The sequence below is a fragment of the Sturnira hondurensis genome, unplaced genomic scaffold (assembly GCF_014824575.4).
Source record: "Sturnira hondurensis isolate 20B ecotype Veracruz unplaced genomic scaffold, ASM1482457v3 Scaffold0023226, whole genome shotgun sequence".
NCBI classification, from domain to species: Eukaryota; Metazoa; Chordata; class Mammalia; order Chiroptera; family Phyllostomidae; genus Sturnira; species Sturnira hondurensis.
In genome coordinates, this window is record NW_028095857.1 from 228,969 (window position 1) to 243,233 (window position 14,265).

Consider the following 14,265-nt stretch of genomic DNA (forward strand, 5'->3'; position numbering starts at 1 on the left):
CTATCTATTTGACCCTGACTCAGAATAAGCCCTTACAGTTCTTTGAATGTTGCTATCTCTCATACGATCATTAGTTCCTGACAATGATTAATGCAAATGAAACCCAATAAAAGTCCATTAAGAAACAGGCTCAAGGACCTTCTCCTCTGAGAGACTGGCTATCTTTCCTCTCGAAGTACATCATGTCTTGGTAGACTTATTCTCATCTGCGGCAGCCAGGAGGGCTCTGTGAGTGGAAGCTCCCCCACAGACAAACACTATTTTGTTTTTTTTTTCTCAAATTGTTCAGATTCCAATTCAGCCTAAGTATACTCTTAGATGGAGGCAGAGGAGGCACTCCCTTATTCATCTAATATAAAGGGTGGAATTACTGGTATTATTGCTCTTGCTCAGCCTCAATCATTAAAACCCCTTTCTTTCTATTATGCTGCTGAACCCCAAATTCAGCTATTGGGTGTTGTGGTAATATATGAACATGAGTTTCAGAGACAGACAGACCTGATTTTAAGTCCGAATATTAATTGTCACCCTCACTGTGATTTTAGGCTCTCGAAACTCAGTTTGCTCATCTACAATCTGCAGATTATTAGAATTAGACTCAGTACAGCTAAAGCAACTAATATATTCTTTGGCCGTCAGTAAATATAAAATGGAAGATGGTTATAATCATTAATTTTTACTAAAATGTTTTTCCATGGGTTATCTGTTGAAATTCAAATAATCCTGAGAACAACACATTCAGACATTATCAAACAATATCACTATAATACAGGTAAATAAGTCAGATATTTGAGTATAGCATAGGTATGATTTGCTAGGTAGAGTGGTAGAGCTAAGGCACAACAAGCAGGTGGGAAGCAGGGGAAGTTATTCCAAGGTCAAGTGGGGCCACTGAAAATAAACGTTGCTTGGAACCATCTCTGACCAACCTCTTTTAAATGTGGAGAGGTAGAAAAACAGACTCAAAAATATGTAGCAACTTGGAAAGCATAGATACCAACTCATCAGAACAGAAGCCAGCCATATCACTGGAAAAAGTGTCCTGGAATAACAACTGCAATGCCAAAATTTATGACTCCCTAACCTTTTAGTTACAGGGTCCCACAAATGATGGGACCTATGAAAGGAAGATAAAGGTCCTCATGGTAGTGAGGTTGTGCATGAGCAGTGCAAAACAGCAGCCATTCAGGAACTAGTATGAAGTATATCATTATTTTAGCAACTGATATGATGGCATATATGAGTAGCAGCTAAATATAAACTATGCCCTAGGACATAACCAAAAAGAGGCAAAAGAAAGGAGTAGAAAATAAAAGAGGAGAAGAAAACAACTAACATCCAATAACATATTGAATTCACCAGGAGATGATTTATACCTGAATTATCATTTATCTTAAATACCACCAATGGATTAGACAGTATTTTCTAGAAATAAAATGAATTTTATAGATTTTTAGCTCTTAACTGGTAATATCATTTTCTTCTCTACAGGACATGAAATATCTCATGATGTTTAAATTTTTAATTTTTAACTTCATACTATCTTCAAAGAAATATTAAGCTGTAATTTCACATTTTAAATGCCACGTGCTGGACTTGGGAGTGAGATGTGAGAAGATTGGAAGATGGTGATGGAATAGGAGGGAGCAGATTCCACTTCCTCCTACACACAGGAGAAAACCCTGGATGATCTAAGGAGGAAAAGAGCAAACATCCAACAGTACCCCAGCATATATGAAAATAAGAGATCAAATTGTATCGACCACTGAAAAACCAGAAGTTAAGGAGATTACTGCAGGACAATAAGGACAATAAGGTCCCAGGGACCAGCACAGAGACAGGGCTGTAGCCCCAGGCCTGGGGCCCAGTGCCCTGCACTTGGAGCTCAGTGCTTGGCGCCCAGTGCTGGGTTTACCTCAGACTCTTCGAGAGTCCCAGGCCTGCCACAGAGTCCTTGGAAGAGAGCCAGGTCAACTGCTCCCTCCTTCCCTGGCCAAGCAGGGTTTGAGCAGCACCAGGAGAGTCCTTGTTGCTTGAAGTTGAAGAGAGGGGAATAAGGACAAAGAGGAAAACACACAAGGGCCATGATAACCTGCAGAGTCTGTGGATACCAGTTTAGGAGAGTTGAGAGCCCTGAAATGATGAGCACTGACCCACATAGTCACCGGTCTGGCTGGGGAATTGGGATGTACTGAGCAGCAGGCTTGAGTAGGAGAGATTTCTCAAAAAGTAAAAGTGTTTGGGGGGTTCTCTTGTGACAGCCTCTTGTCTTACTCCCGCCCACCCAGCCAGGCAGCAATCCTGAGGCTGCACAGAAGTTCTTTCTTTCCCCATAGCACTGATAAGGGTTCACTCCCAAGCCTGAAGGACCCAAGAAGCCTGAGAGGTGATTGCACCCACAAACACCCCAGCCATGGCAATGACACCCAGGGAAAGAGTGCACTAGAGAAGACCTGGATCCCCCGCCTGGGGCACTGGGGAGAGGCGCCAGACTAGCTCTTAGGAGAGAACTTTCAAGACTGGCTGAGTACACAAGAAAGGCCACACCAATCGCCCCTCAGCTCCTGCAGCCAGAAAGACCAGAAAAAAGTTGCTTGGCCAGTTTGAAATCAACAACAGGTGGATTTTTAAAAATCTTTTATTTAAAAAATTATTACTGTTTATCTTTCAATACCTTTTTCCTCTCTTTCCTTCTTGCTTTATTCCTCCTTCCTTTCTTTCCAATTTTATTTCTTCTTCCTCACTTCTCCTGCCTTCTTTTTTTCTTTTTTCTTTGATACCCACAAGTGAGACAAAAAACTTGGAACTGTGAAAGGACCAGAGTTGGACCCAAAAATGGAGCATCCCAACAGTTGAGACAGTGAGACAAATTTTACTTTGCTATGGCAGAAAAAATACAAGCTACTGCATATTTATATTATTATCATTTTTTCATTATCTTACATCTCTTATTTTAATAGTATTTTTGTACTCCTTTCTGTATAGTCTTCTAAGCTTGGCTCATTATTGTTGTATTCGAATGGCGAGAAACCAAATGTCCAGGCACTTAGAGCTCGTGATGTTATTTATTGGCCAAAAGGTTTACCTGCGCAGGGGCGAACTTCCCCAACTGTGACCAGAGTCACGTAGCTCCTCAGAGCTGCAATATGGAAGTCGCGCCTGGCTTACAGACTACAGGGGTTTTATAGAGCGCAGCAAGCAAGCAGTATCCAGAAGCAGATGTGGCTGTTAGCAATTGGTGCAATTGAACACAGCTTTTTCTTTTGATTGGCGGGGTTACTCGTTGGCGGGCAGATTCTGGCGGTCTGCCTTGCTCCACATATTTACCTTATTTGGCTATTTACTTGGCTAACCACTCATCCCATCTTCCTGGAACATTCTGGGGGCGGGGAGTACAGCCTTAAGCAATAACATCCTGCTTTACACCTTGTTGCATTTTCCATTTTGTCGTAACCTTACATTCCCCCCTTCTCAAGGTTATTAGTCAAACCATTGACTGTTCTTCTTGGGGTAGTATTGTATAAGGTTGGGACAGGACCATAAGTTTGACCCCGTCTATCCTATCTTTGATAAATGCAAGGAGTCTTTTGAGAATGACTGGCCCTAGGGTCAGGGTCAGCAGGAGGAGTAAGAGGGGACCTACTAAGGCCGACACTAAGGTGGTAAGCCAAGGTGAAGTTCTAAACAGTGAAGCAAACCAATTGGGGCTGTCTGGTTCACTTTCTCTTTCTCTAAGTCTTTTGGTGAGTGTTTTTATGCTTTCCCTTATGACGCCAGAGTGGTTTGCATAAAAACAGCATTCTTCCCCTAGGGCGGCGCATAAACCCCCTTGTTTGAGGAATAATAAATCTAGGCCTCGTCTATTTTGCAAAGCTACTTCTGCCAAGGAATCAACTTGTCTTTCTAAGTACACTACTTGGTCTTGGAGTAAGGATATGTCCCTAGAAAAAGTCTGAGATAGGAGTTTTCCTTGGGTGCAAATGAACCATACTCCTTCAGGTGCTTGGGGAAACCTAGGTTCTTTGGTTTTGTTAATATTTACAGGCACTTGGTCAAGGCAGTAACTGCTGTAGTCTGAAGAAGTTAGGTTATAGCCCTCCAGGAGGTAACAGGTTCCGTTCCCGTGAAACTCGGCAAGGGTGAGTGACCCGTCTGCCTCGCAATTTTCCATGGTTGACACGGGGACGGAATCCAAAATTAGTCCTGAGGTATTGGCTCCTATTCCTACGTAAAATGGGGGTCTTGGGCTTAAGCATAACCAACATGACTCGGTAATCTCGGGTTGAGTATCATTGAAGAAAGGGAAAATCTTATCTAGCAAGTCTAAAGCTGATTCCCCTCGGTTGTGGGTCCCCTCTGGAGGATGGTGGGGAGTCAAAACTGAGATCCCTTCGGAATGTGGGGTAGTAGATAGGGAGCTATTTTCAAGGGAATTTCCTCCAGGCTGGATAACGGATGGAGGACCATGGGGAGGTCTGGCTGCCGGACCTACAGTGGGTTTATCGAGTGCAGCCTGCCATCATCACAGAGTCTGTCACCAAAAAACTGGGAGAAATCAGTCCTCAGGGAGACAGGTGTTCTCCAAGTATAGTTGGTGGCAATCACAGTGCCATCAGCTGTTCTAATTATTACCCATTCTTGGAGCTCTTGCCCGGAGCACTGCATGACCCCTAGGAGGAGTAAGAGTCCTACTTTTTGGAGAACTTCAGCTGAAGTGGTCGTCCGGGGGTTTGCTGAACGCACCATGCTCCGTCGTCGTCCTTGGGTGGTAGGGCTGGTTTGATGTGGGCAAGGTGAATCCAGTAGGGTTTTTCAGCAACTCGGACGGCTGAGGGGGTGCTGAGCAGTACCTGAAAGGGTCCTATCCAGCGAGGTTCCAAGTTCCCTCGCCGGTGATTTAGGATCCACACCCACTGTCCAGGCTCTGGCGACTCTACCCCTTGTCCTTCTGAGTGAGACGTCTGTTGCAGCACCCTCACCTCACGGCGGATGTTTTGTAGAGCCTGTAAGGGCTTGAGGAAATTGGAATTAGCCAGCTCTATTTCCTCTGTGGTGAGTTTGGGAACTAGGGGTATGGGTTGTCCAAACATAATTTCATATGGCGCCCATGTTTTAATGTATGGGGTGCACCTTACTCTGAAGAGGGTGAAAGGGAGTAGCTCAACCCAGTTTTCGCCGGTCTCCTCTTTTAATTTAATTAAAGTTTCTTTTAGGGTTCTATTCATCCTCTCTACCTGTCCTGAACTTTGGGGTCTATATATGCAATGGAGTTTCCAATTAATCCCTAGCCTGGTGGCAAGTTCTTGTGAAACCTTGGACACAAAAGCAGGTCCATTATCTGATCCTATGGCTAGGGGTATTCCATACCGCGGGATAATTTCCCTTAGCAATACTTTGCAAACTGTAGACGCAGTCTCACCTCTGGTGGGAAAGGCCTCTACCCACCCAGAGTAGGTGTCCACTAATACTAAGAGGTATCTATATCTGGATGTGCTTTTGGTCATCTCGGTAAAATCTACTTCCCATAGTTCTCCAGGGAATTTCCCTCTATATCTAATGAGTGGAGGCAATTTCTTGTTTTGGGCATTAACTTTAACACAGATTTGACACCTCGCGGTTATTGAGTGAACAATGTCTCTTAGGCTTGGTCCTGTATAATATTTTCTGACTAACTTTTCTAATTTATTCTGACCTAAATGGGTACTAGTGTGAATATCTTGTATTACTTTCCCTAACACACCCTGGGGTAGGAATATCCTGGAGTCTGGCAAGATGATCCACCCAGCCTGATCTTTTCTCCCCCCTAGTCCTTTCCCGAGTTGTTGTTCTTCTGTAGTATATTTAGGATGAGGAGGAAGGCTTGGGTGGGGAAGTAGGGGCAGCACACTCTTTCTGGGCGGCGGCTTCCCGTGCCGCCGCATCTGCGAGGTTGTTCCCTCTGATGACAGGCGTCTCGCCCTTTTGGTGCCCTCTGCAGTGAATTATGGCTACCTTGGCGGGGAGCCAGATGGCATCAAGGAGGGCTAAAATCTCTTCCTTGTTTTTAATGTCCTTACCTCCTGCAGTCAGGAGGCCTCTCTCCTTATATATGGCTCCATGGATATGTGCTGTAGCAAAGGCATACCGGCTGTCAGTGTATATATTTACAACCTTACCTTCTGCCATTTTCAAGGCCTGAGTTAGTCCAATCAGCTCAGCCCTCTGCGCTGAAGTCCCAGCGGGCAGCGCCTTCTTCCATAATACCTCTGTCTCTGTCGTCACCGCTGCTCCCGCGTAGCGCTGTCCATCCTCAACATAGCTGCTCCCGTCTGTGTAGAGGGTGAGATCTGGCTTTTCGTAAGCCTGATCCCTCATATCTGGGCGGGAGCCTGACACAGCGTCTAATACATGTGAGCAGTCATGCATCACGGTGGAATCTGGGACGGGCAACAGGGTGGCTGGGTTCAAGGCTGTTGTTTTCAAAAATGTCACAGCTGGTGGATTCAGGAGTTGGGCTTGGTATTGGGTGAGCCTTGCATTTGACAGCCATCTGTCAGGTGGAGCTCTCAAAACTTGTTCTAAGTAATGTTCTCCAATTATTTGGATGTCCTGGCCTAGTGTTAGTTTACTGGCTTCTTTTACCAGGACGGAGGTCGCCGCCAGGGCTCTTAAACATGCTGGCCAGCCTGAGGCTACTGGATCAAGTTTCTTGGACAAGTAGGCTATGGGCCTTTTCCAGGGCCCTAATTCTTGGCTTAGTACGCCGAGGGCTACCCCCCCCCCTTCTCAGCCACAAATAGTTGGAAGGGTTTAGTCATATCTGGTAGAGCTAGGGCTGGAGCTGTGGTTAGGGCTTCCTTTAATGCCTGGAAAGCCTGTCTTTCTTTCTCTGTCCATGTGAAGGAGTCCTCCTTTCCCCTAGTTAATTCATGGAGGGGTCGTGCCAACTCGGCGAAGCCCAATATCCAGAGCCTGCAGTATCCCACGGCTCCCAGAAATTCCCGTACTTGTCTTTTGGTTGTGGGCTCAGGAATTTGCATGACAGTCTGAATCCGCTGGCTAGATAGCATTCTCTGCCCACCTTGTAAATTATAGCCCAGATAACTTACAGTTTGTCTGGCGATTTGGGCCTTTTTGGCTGACACTCGGTACCCCATCCCCTCCAGTTCTCGCAGCAGATCCTTTGTAGCAGTCTTGCACTCCTCTGAACTCCTTGCCGCGAGGAGTAGGTCGTCCACATACTGCAGGAGCACTACAGAGGGGTGGGAGGTACGGAAAGGCTGTAAGTCTTTTCCCAAGGCCTCACTGAAAATAGTAGGAGAGTTTTTATAGCCCTGTGGCAGGCGCGTCCAAGTGAACTGCCCTATTAGTCCGTTTTCTGGATCATCCCACTCAAATGCGAAAATCTCCTGGCTCTTAGGCGCCAGCGGGATGCAAAAGAAGGCATCCTTTAAGTCTAGTACCGAGTAATAAATGTGGGTAGGGGGCAACGAGCTTAATAAGGTGTAGGGGTTGGGCACTATGGGATGTATTGTCTCTACTCGGGTGTTTACTTCCCGCAGGTCTTGCACTGGTCGATAGTCCTGGGTCCCAGGCTTCTGGACTGGGAGCAGTGGTGTGTTCCAAGCTGATCGGCACTCCCACAGGATGCCAGCCTCTAGGAGACGTTTTAGGTGCCGGGCTATTCCCTGTCTCGCTCGTGCGGGCACAGGGTATTGCCGCACCCTTATCGGGCTGGCCGTGCTTTTCAGCTGGACTACCACTGGGGGCTGGTGTACCGCCAGTCCGGGCGGGTTGGACTCCGCCCAAACCCCGGGGATCTCGGAGAGCATGTCCTGCGGGATTTCTTCCCCCTCCTTACCTTCTAGGAGGGTAGCAAGCAAATACTCTTCTGATATGGGTACAGTCACCTCCAGCTGGACTTCGGTTTCTCCTTCCAGGGGACGATCCTGGTTGGGCTGGTCATTTCCCCTGAAGGTGATAGTGGCCTGGAGCTTTTGTAACAAATCCCTCCCGAGCAGTGGATAGGGACATTCTGGAATGACTAAAAAAGAGTGCGTTATGGTGCCCAAGCCCAAATTTGTTATTCTAGCAGTTGCCCACGGATAGGCTTCTTCTTTGCCCGTTGCTCCTACTATTTTGGTAGTAGCCTTTTGGACTCGCCCTTGTGGTTGCTTTAAGACAGAGAAAGTGGCTCCCGTGTCGACTAGGAAATTTATTGGTTTTCCCTCGACATTTAGTGTGACCATGGGCTCTTGGGAGCCTACTGGGATGGAGCCCCGGCCTCGTCAGTCCAAGGTTTGGAGCAATACGGCGGGTCCCGCCTCCTGCTCCATTTTCTTTGCTTGCAATTTCGGGCATTCTCGCTTCCAGTGTCCCTTTTCTTTGCAAAACGCACATTGGTTCTTGTCTAGCGGTTGCCTCTGATTCTTATGTGTTCTTTCCCCTCTTTGCCCCTTGTGGGGAGGTTTTTGAGCAGCGATCAAAATCTTGGCGACCTCTTTTGCCCTCCCTATCTCGGGGTCGTCTCTGTTCACATATACCTTTTGGGCTATCTCTACCAGTTTGCTGATATTTTCTCCCTCAAAGCCTTCTATTTTCTGTAGTTTCTTCCTAATATCTGGAGCTGCCTGAGTCACAAAGGCGATATTTAGTAGTCGCCTATTCTCTGGGGCCCTGGGATCTAAAGGGGTGTAGACCCTATAGGCTTCCATGAGCCTTTCTAAGAATGCTGCAGGGGACTCTTCCCTACCCTGAATTATTTCACTCGCCTTACTGAAGTTCGTCGGCTTCCTGGCTGCAGCCTTCAACCCCCTTAGTAGAGCCCGGCGGTACTGGAGGAGCGCCTCCCTTCCCCCACTGGAGTTCGAATCCCAATTGGGGGGTTGCTCAGGCAGTATATCTTGAACCTCCCTTCTTCCCGCTGCAGTTTCCCCTTCCTCCCCCATGACTGCCTTCGCGGCCTCCCTCATAATCCTGTCCCGTTCTTCTGAGGTAAAGAGGGTCTGTAGTATCTGCTGACAGTCATCCCAAGTGGGCTGGTGGGTTCTGAAAATGGTTTCTAATAGGGATATCAGACCCTGTGGTTTTTCCGAGAACGGAGGGTTCTGATGCTTCCAGTTATATAGGTCACTGGTGGAGAAGGGGACATAGATTAGCCGCGGCGGCGCCCGCACAGGTGCATCCGGGTGTGGTGGTACCTCTGAGGGGCAAAATGGCGGCGCCACCCTGAGGTTGCATCTCTACCCCCCCCGCCCCCGTACCTACTCCCTCCTCTGGTGTGGGGGGGGACTCTGCACCTCCCCCCTCTCTATGGTATCTGGTCTCGGGAGGGGGTAGGGTGGAGGGGCAGTAGGCGAGACTAGGAGATCTTCTGAGTCCCCTTGCAATACTGGATATAACCTAGGCTTCTCCTTCCCGTCTGTTGACTGCGGTGGGTGCCCAAGTCCCCCCTTGGGGCGGTTAATCCCGCCCCGTGGCGCTGCTACACACACCGCCCACCGCCTCCTCCGCCCATCAGTTTGGCACCGGTGGATGTATCCAGGACGGTCAGTGGCGATGTCTACCCAGACATCTATGTACACCATTTGGTCTGGGTGGGGGACCCGGTAGACCACTCCTCGGATGGCGAAGAGGAGTGGTAGGTGAAAGGTTCCTTCTGACAGCCATCCCACACCGAAGGTTGGCCACTCCAGCTCACTGAAAGTCCGGAGGATTTCAGGATCCGGTGGTGGTCTGCCATAACCCTGGGCTCGTCTCTGAAAATCAGAAAAATTATTTAGCAGACACTGGAGGGCAGTGTCCGGTGTGGAGCCTCCCTGTCCCATACTGGTCCTCTGGACAACCTTGGGGACTTCAGAAATAAAAATAAGGAGGGCAGCAATTAAAGTTAGCAGGAAACACACGGACAAACAAACTCTCTGATCACACACAGGCGAACCGCGGTTCTCAGGCATACGTCTCGCAGCGTAGCGCAGCGCGAAAAATGAAACCAACTGCGACTTTGTCGCGGGAGCCTAGCTCCGATTCCCGAGAGCGTCCTCTCCTTGGGAATCCCCAGGGTGGACTTCCGGCGATGTCTCGCCTACCACCTCGGGGCTCTGAAGGTCTAGACCACCGAAACCAAATGAGGATCCTCCCAAAAACTTACCGGGCCCGGCGGTTCTCTTTCGGTTCCTGGACGAAACCTCCCCGGCGGGAAGTTAAAATCTCGCTGGGGCCTCCAAATGTTGTATTTGGATGGCGAGAAACCAAATGTCCAGGCACTTAGAGCTCGTGATGTTATTTATTGGCCAAAAGCGTTACCTGCGCAGGGGCGAACTTCCCCAACTGTGACCAGAGTCACGTAGCTCCTCAGAGCTGCAATATGGAAGTCGCGCCTGGCTTACAGACTACAGGGGTTTTATAGAGCGCAGCAAGCAAGCAGTATCCAGAAGCAGATGTGGCTGTTAGCAATTAGTGCAATTGAACACAGCTTTTTCTTTTGATTGGCGGGGTTACTCGTTGGCGGGCAGATTCTGGCGGCCTGCCTTGCTCCACATATTTACCTTATTTGGCTATTTACTTGGCTAACCACTCATCCCATCTTCCTGGAACATTCTGGGGGCGGGGAGCACAGCCTTAAGCAATAACATCCTGCTTTACACCTCGTTGCATTTTCCATTTTGTCATAACCTTACAATTATACTGTATCACTTGACCGGTTTCCTCTGTTTTCTCTTCCACAGCGTATTGCTAATCTACTATCCTTCACATCACTTGTGTTCCTTTAGCACACTACTCAAATTTCTACACCCCATATTTATATTATCCAGATCACATAGATTCTGTCATATCACTGTTGTTCTAATATTATTGTAAATAATAGCTATTCCACACAATTTTAAATACTTCACATCACCCCTTCTGGATCTTAGCCCACTTCACAGTTTCCTGAACTCTATTACTGTAGAGGTTAGCTCTATTCTCTCACGCACTATGCTTATTTACTATCCTTTACTCTCACCTTACCTCAGAATCTGACCTCCCACAACCTCACTGCTTCCTAGATCCAACTCACAATTCTTCTCTCCACAATAAGAGTCTTATCTTCTTTCTATCCTTTCTTAAAAGTGGCCAGTTAGGTTAAAGATCTTGGTTAACACTATCCATAGCCAAAGGATCTCCTATCTCTTCTCTACTGGCAGTTACTGTAAAATCATAGAATACTCTCCTGCAGTCACAAACCATTTTGGCTTTCCCTCCAACTGACCACAAAAAAAGAGTAAGTAAAAATGATAAACACCAGGGTACTCACTGCAAGAGGAAACACAACAATAAAGGAACCACCAATAGATAATAACAGAAGAAGATGAAGGAGGGAGTGGAACCCATACAAACCTCTATCCACAACATATCTAGAAATACAGCTAAATAGTGGAGAAACTACCCAGTTCAAACAATTGAACAAGAGTAAAAGAGAATCCTGAAAACCTTGTACCCATAAAAGAAATAGCTTCAACACCACCTGCCCTCACCAGCAAAAAAAAAAACAAAACAAAAAAAAAAAACAAATACAAGAGGTAATAGACAGAGTGACCACCAGTTCACTAGCTGGTGGGAAGGATCCACAGAAGAAAGACCCCAAAATGATAAAAACCCAAAGACAAACACAGAGCCAACTTAAAGGATAGCCCAAGACCAGTGAGGTTGGGAGATCAAGGAGACTACACCAGTAAATGTCACAGGTATTTGACAACAGATTTCACACAATAAACCCAAGGAGCCAGAACAAATAAATTTAATTTGTTTAAGTTAACAAAAAGAGTCTCACAAACAATAGGAAGACAAAGAAACAATCCTAAAATGAAAAAAAGGAGGAAGCCTCAGAAAGAATGTTAGATGAAATAGAGGCAAGTCAACTATCAGATATTGAATTCAAGGCACTGGTTATCAGAAAGTTCAAAGAGCTCACAATGAGCTACCAGAAACTACAGGGGAACTACAATGAGCTCACTGCAAACTATACCAACATGAAAAAGAAAATACAAACTATCAGCAAGGGCCAAGAGAAAATGAAGAATACAATTACTGAACTGAAGAACATAGTGAAAGAAATCAAAAGCAGGATCGATGAAGCAGGAGATTCAATCAGCAAGTTGGAGGACAAAGTAGAGAAAAACAGCCAGAAAGAGCAAGAAAAGTAAAAGAGCCTCAGAAATAATGAAGAGGAATTAAGAGAAATGCAAGACAATATGAATTGTAATAATATCTGATTAATAGGGATACCAGAAGGAGAAGAAATAGAGCAAGGAATAGAAAACCCATTTGAAAAAGTAATGATGGAAAACTTCCCTAATTTGATGAGACAAAAAGTCACACAAATCCAGGAAACAAAGAGAGATCCAATTAAGAGGAACACAAAGAGGCTCACTTCAAGATACATCATCATTAAAATGGCAAAATTCTAAGACTATCTCAAAAAATTCTATCTCAAAATTCTAAGATTATCTCAAAAGAGATAATCTTAAAGGCAACAGAAGAGAAACAGGAAGTAACATACAAGGGAGCCCCAATAAAGTTAGCTGCTGACTTCTCAATGAAAATGCTCCAAGCAAGAAAAGAATGGCAAGAATTATTCCAAGTAATGAGAACCAGAGGCCTGCAACCAAGGCTACTTTACCCAGTAAATCCCTCAATCAAGATAGATGGTCAAATAAAGAGCTTCCAAGACAAAAGAAGTCTAAAAGAATACTCCTCCAACAAACCAGCTCTGCAAGATATGCTAAAGGGACTACTCTAAGGAAAAGGAAAAGAGAAAGACAGAGAGGAACACAGGTACAAACTTGGCAATTAATAAGTATCTATTAATACTAGCCTTAAATGTAAATGGATTAAATGCTCCAATCAAAAGGCATAGAATATCTGAATGGATAAGAAAGCATGACCCACATATACACTGCCTAAAAGAGACCCACCTCAGGACAAAATACCTACAAAGACTAAAAGTGAACGGCTGGAAAAATAGTTTCCAAGCAAAGAGACAGGATAAAAAAAGTCAGGGTAGCGATACTCATATTAGACAAAGTAGACTTCAAAGAAAGGACCATAAAAAAAGACCAAGAAGGTCCCTTCATAATATTCAAGGGAAGACTCCACCATGAAGATATAAACTTTGTAAATATATATGCACCCAAATATATAAAGACAATCTTAGAGGACTTCAGTAAAGATATGGAAAGCAACACAAATACAGTAGGGAATTTTTAACACCCTATTGTCAAAAATGGACAGATCTCCCAAACAAAATATGAACAAAGATATTGTGGCATTGAGCAAAGCCCTAGATGAAATGGACTTAACTGATATATATGTAGAGAGTCCTTCATCTCAAAGAAGCTAAATACACATTTTTTTCAAATGCACATGTAACATTTTCAAAGATAGACCACATGATAGGACACAAAACAAGCCTTAAGAAATTCAAGAAAATTGAAATCATCCCAAGCATTTTCTCTGACCACAAGGGACTGAAACTAGAAACCTACCCCCAAATAAAAAGCCCAAAACACTCAAAATCATGGAGATTGAGTAGCATGCTACTAAACAATGAATGGGTCAAGAATGAAATTAGGGAAGAAATAAAAAAATCTTGAAACAAAAGAAAATGAAGTCATAACAACCCAAAACTTATGGGACACAGAGAAGGTAATCCTGAGAGGGAAGTTCATAGCAATACAGGCCTACCTAAAAAGATAGAAACATTTCAAAGAAACAACCTAACCCCACACCTACAAGATTTCGAGGAACAACAACAAACACAGCCCAGAGGAAGTATACGGAAGGAAAAAAACAAGATTAGAGCAGAATTAAATGACATAGAGACTAAAAGCACAATTCTAAGGATCAATGAATCCAGGAGCTGTTTTTTTAAAAGATAAACAAAATCAACAAGCCATTAAGTAGGCTCATCAAGAAAAGAAGAGAGAGGCCCTGGCTGGTGTAGCTCAGTGGATTGAACGTGGGCTGTGAACCTAAGGGTCGCTGGTTCGACTCCCAGTCAGGGCACATGCCTTGGTTGCAGGCCAGGTCCCCAGTAGGGGGCATATGAGAGGCAACGACACATTGATATTTCTCCCCCTCTCTTTCTCCTTCCCTTCCTCTCTCTCTAAAAATAAATAAATGTTAAAAAAAAAGAAAAGAAGAGAGAGGACCTAAATAAACAATATCAGAAATGAAGGAGGAGATATTAAAACTGACACCATAGAAATACAAAGGATTGTAATAAATTACTATGAATAACTGTAT

At 45.3% G+C, this 14,265-nt stretch overlaps 1 pseudogene; it reads right to left on the minus strand.

Annotated features, from left to right (window-relative positions):
- Positions 1-4,171, minus strand: part of LOC118980728 (ATP-binding cassette sub-family F member 2-like) — a 50,291-nt pseudogene extending 46,120 nt beyond the window's left edge.
- Positions 4,172-14,265: the final 10,094 nt, after the last annotated feature.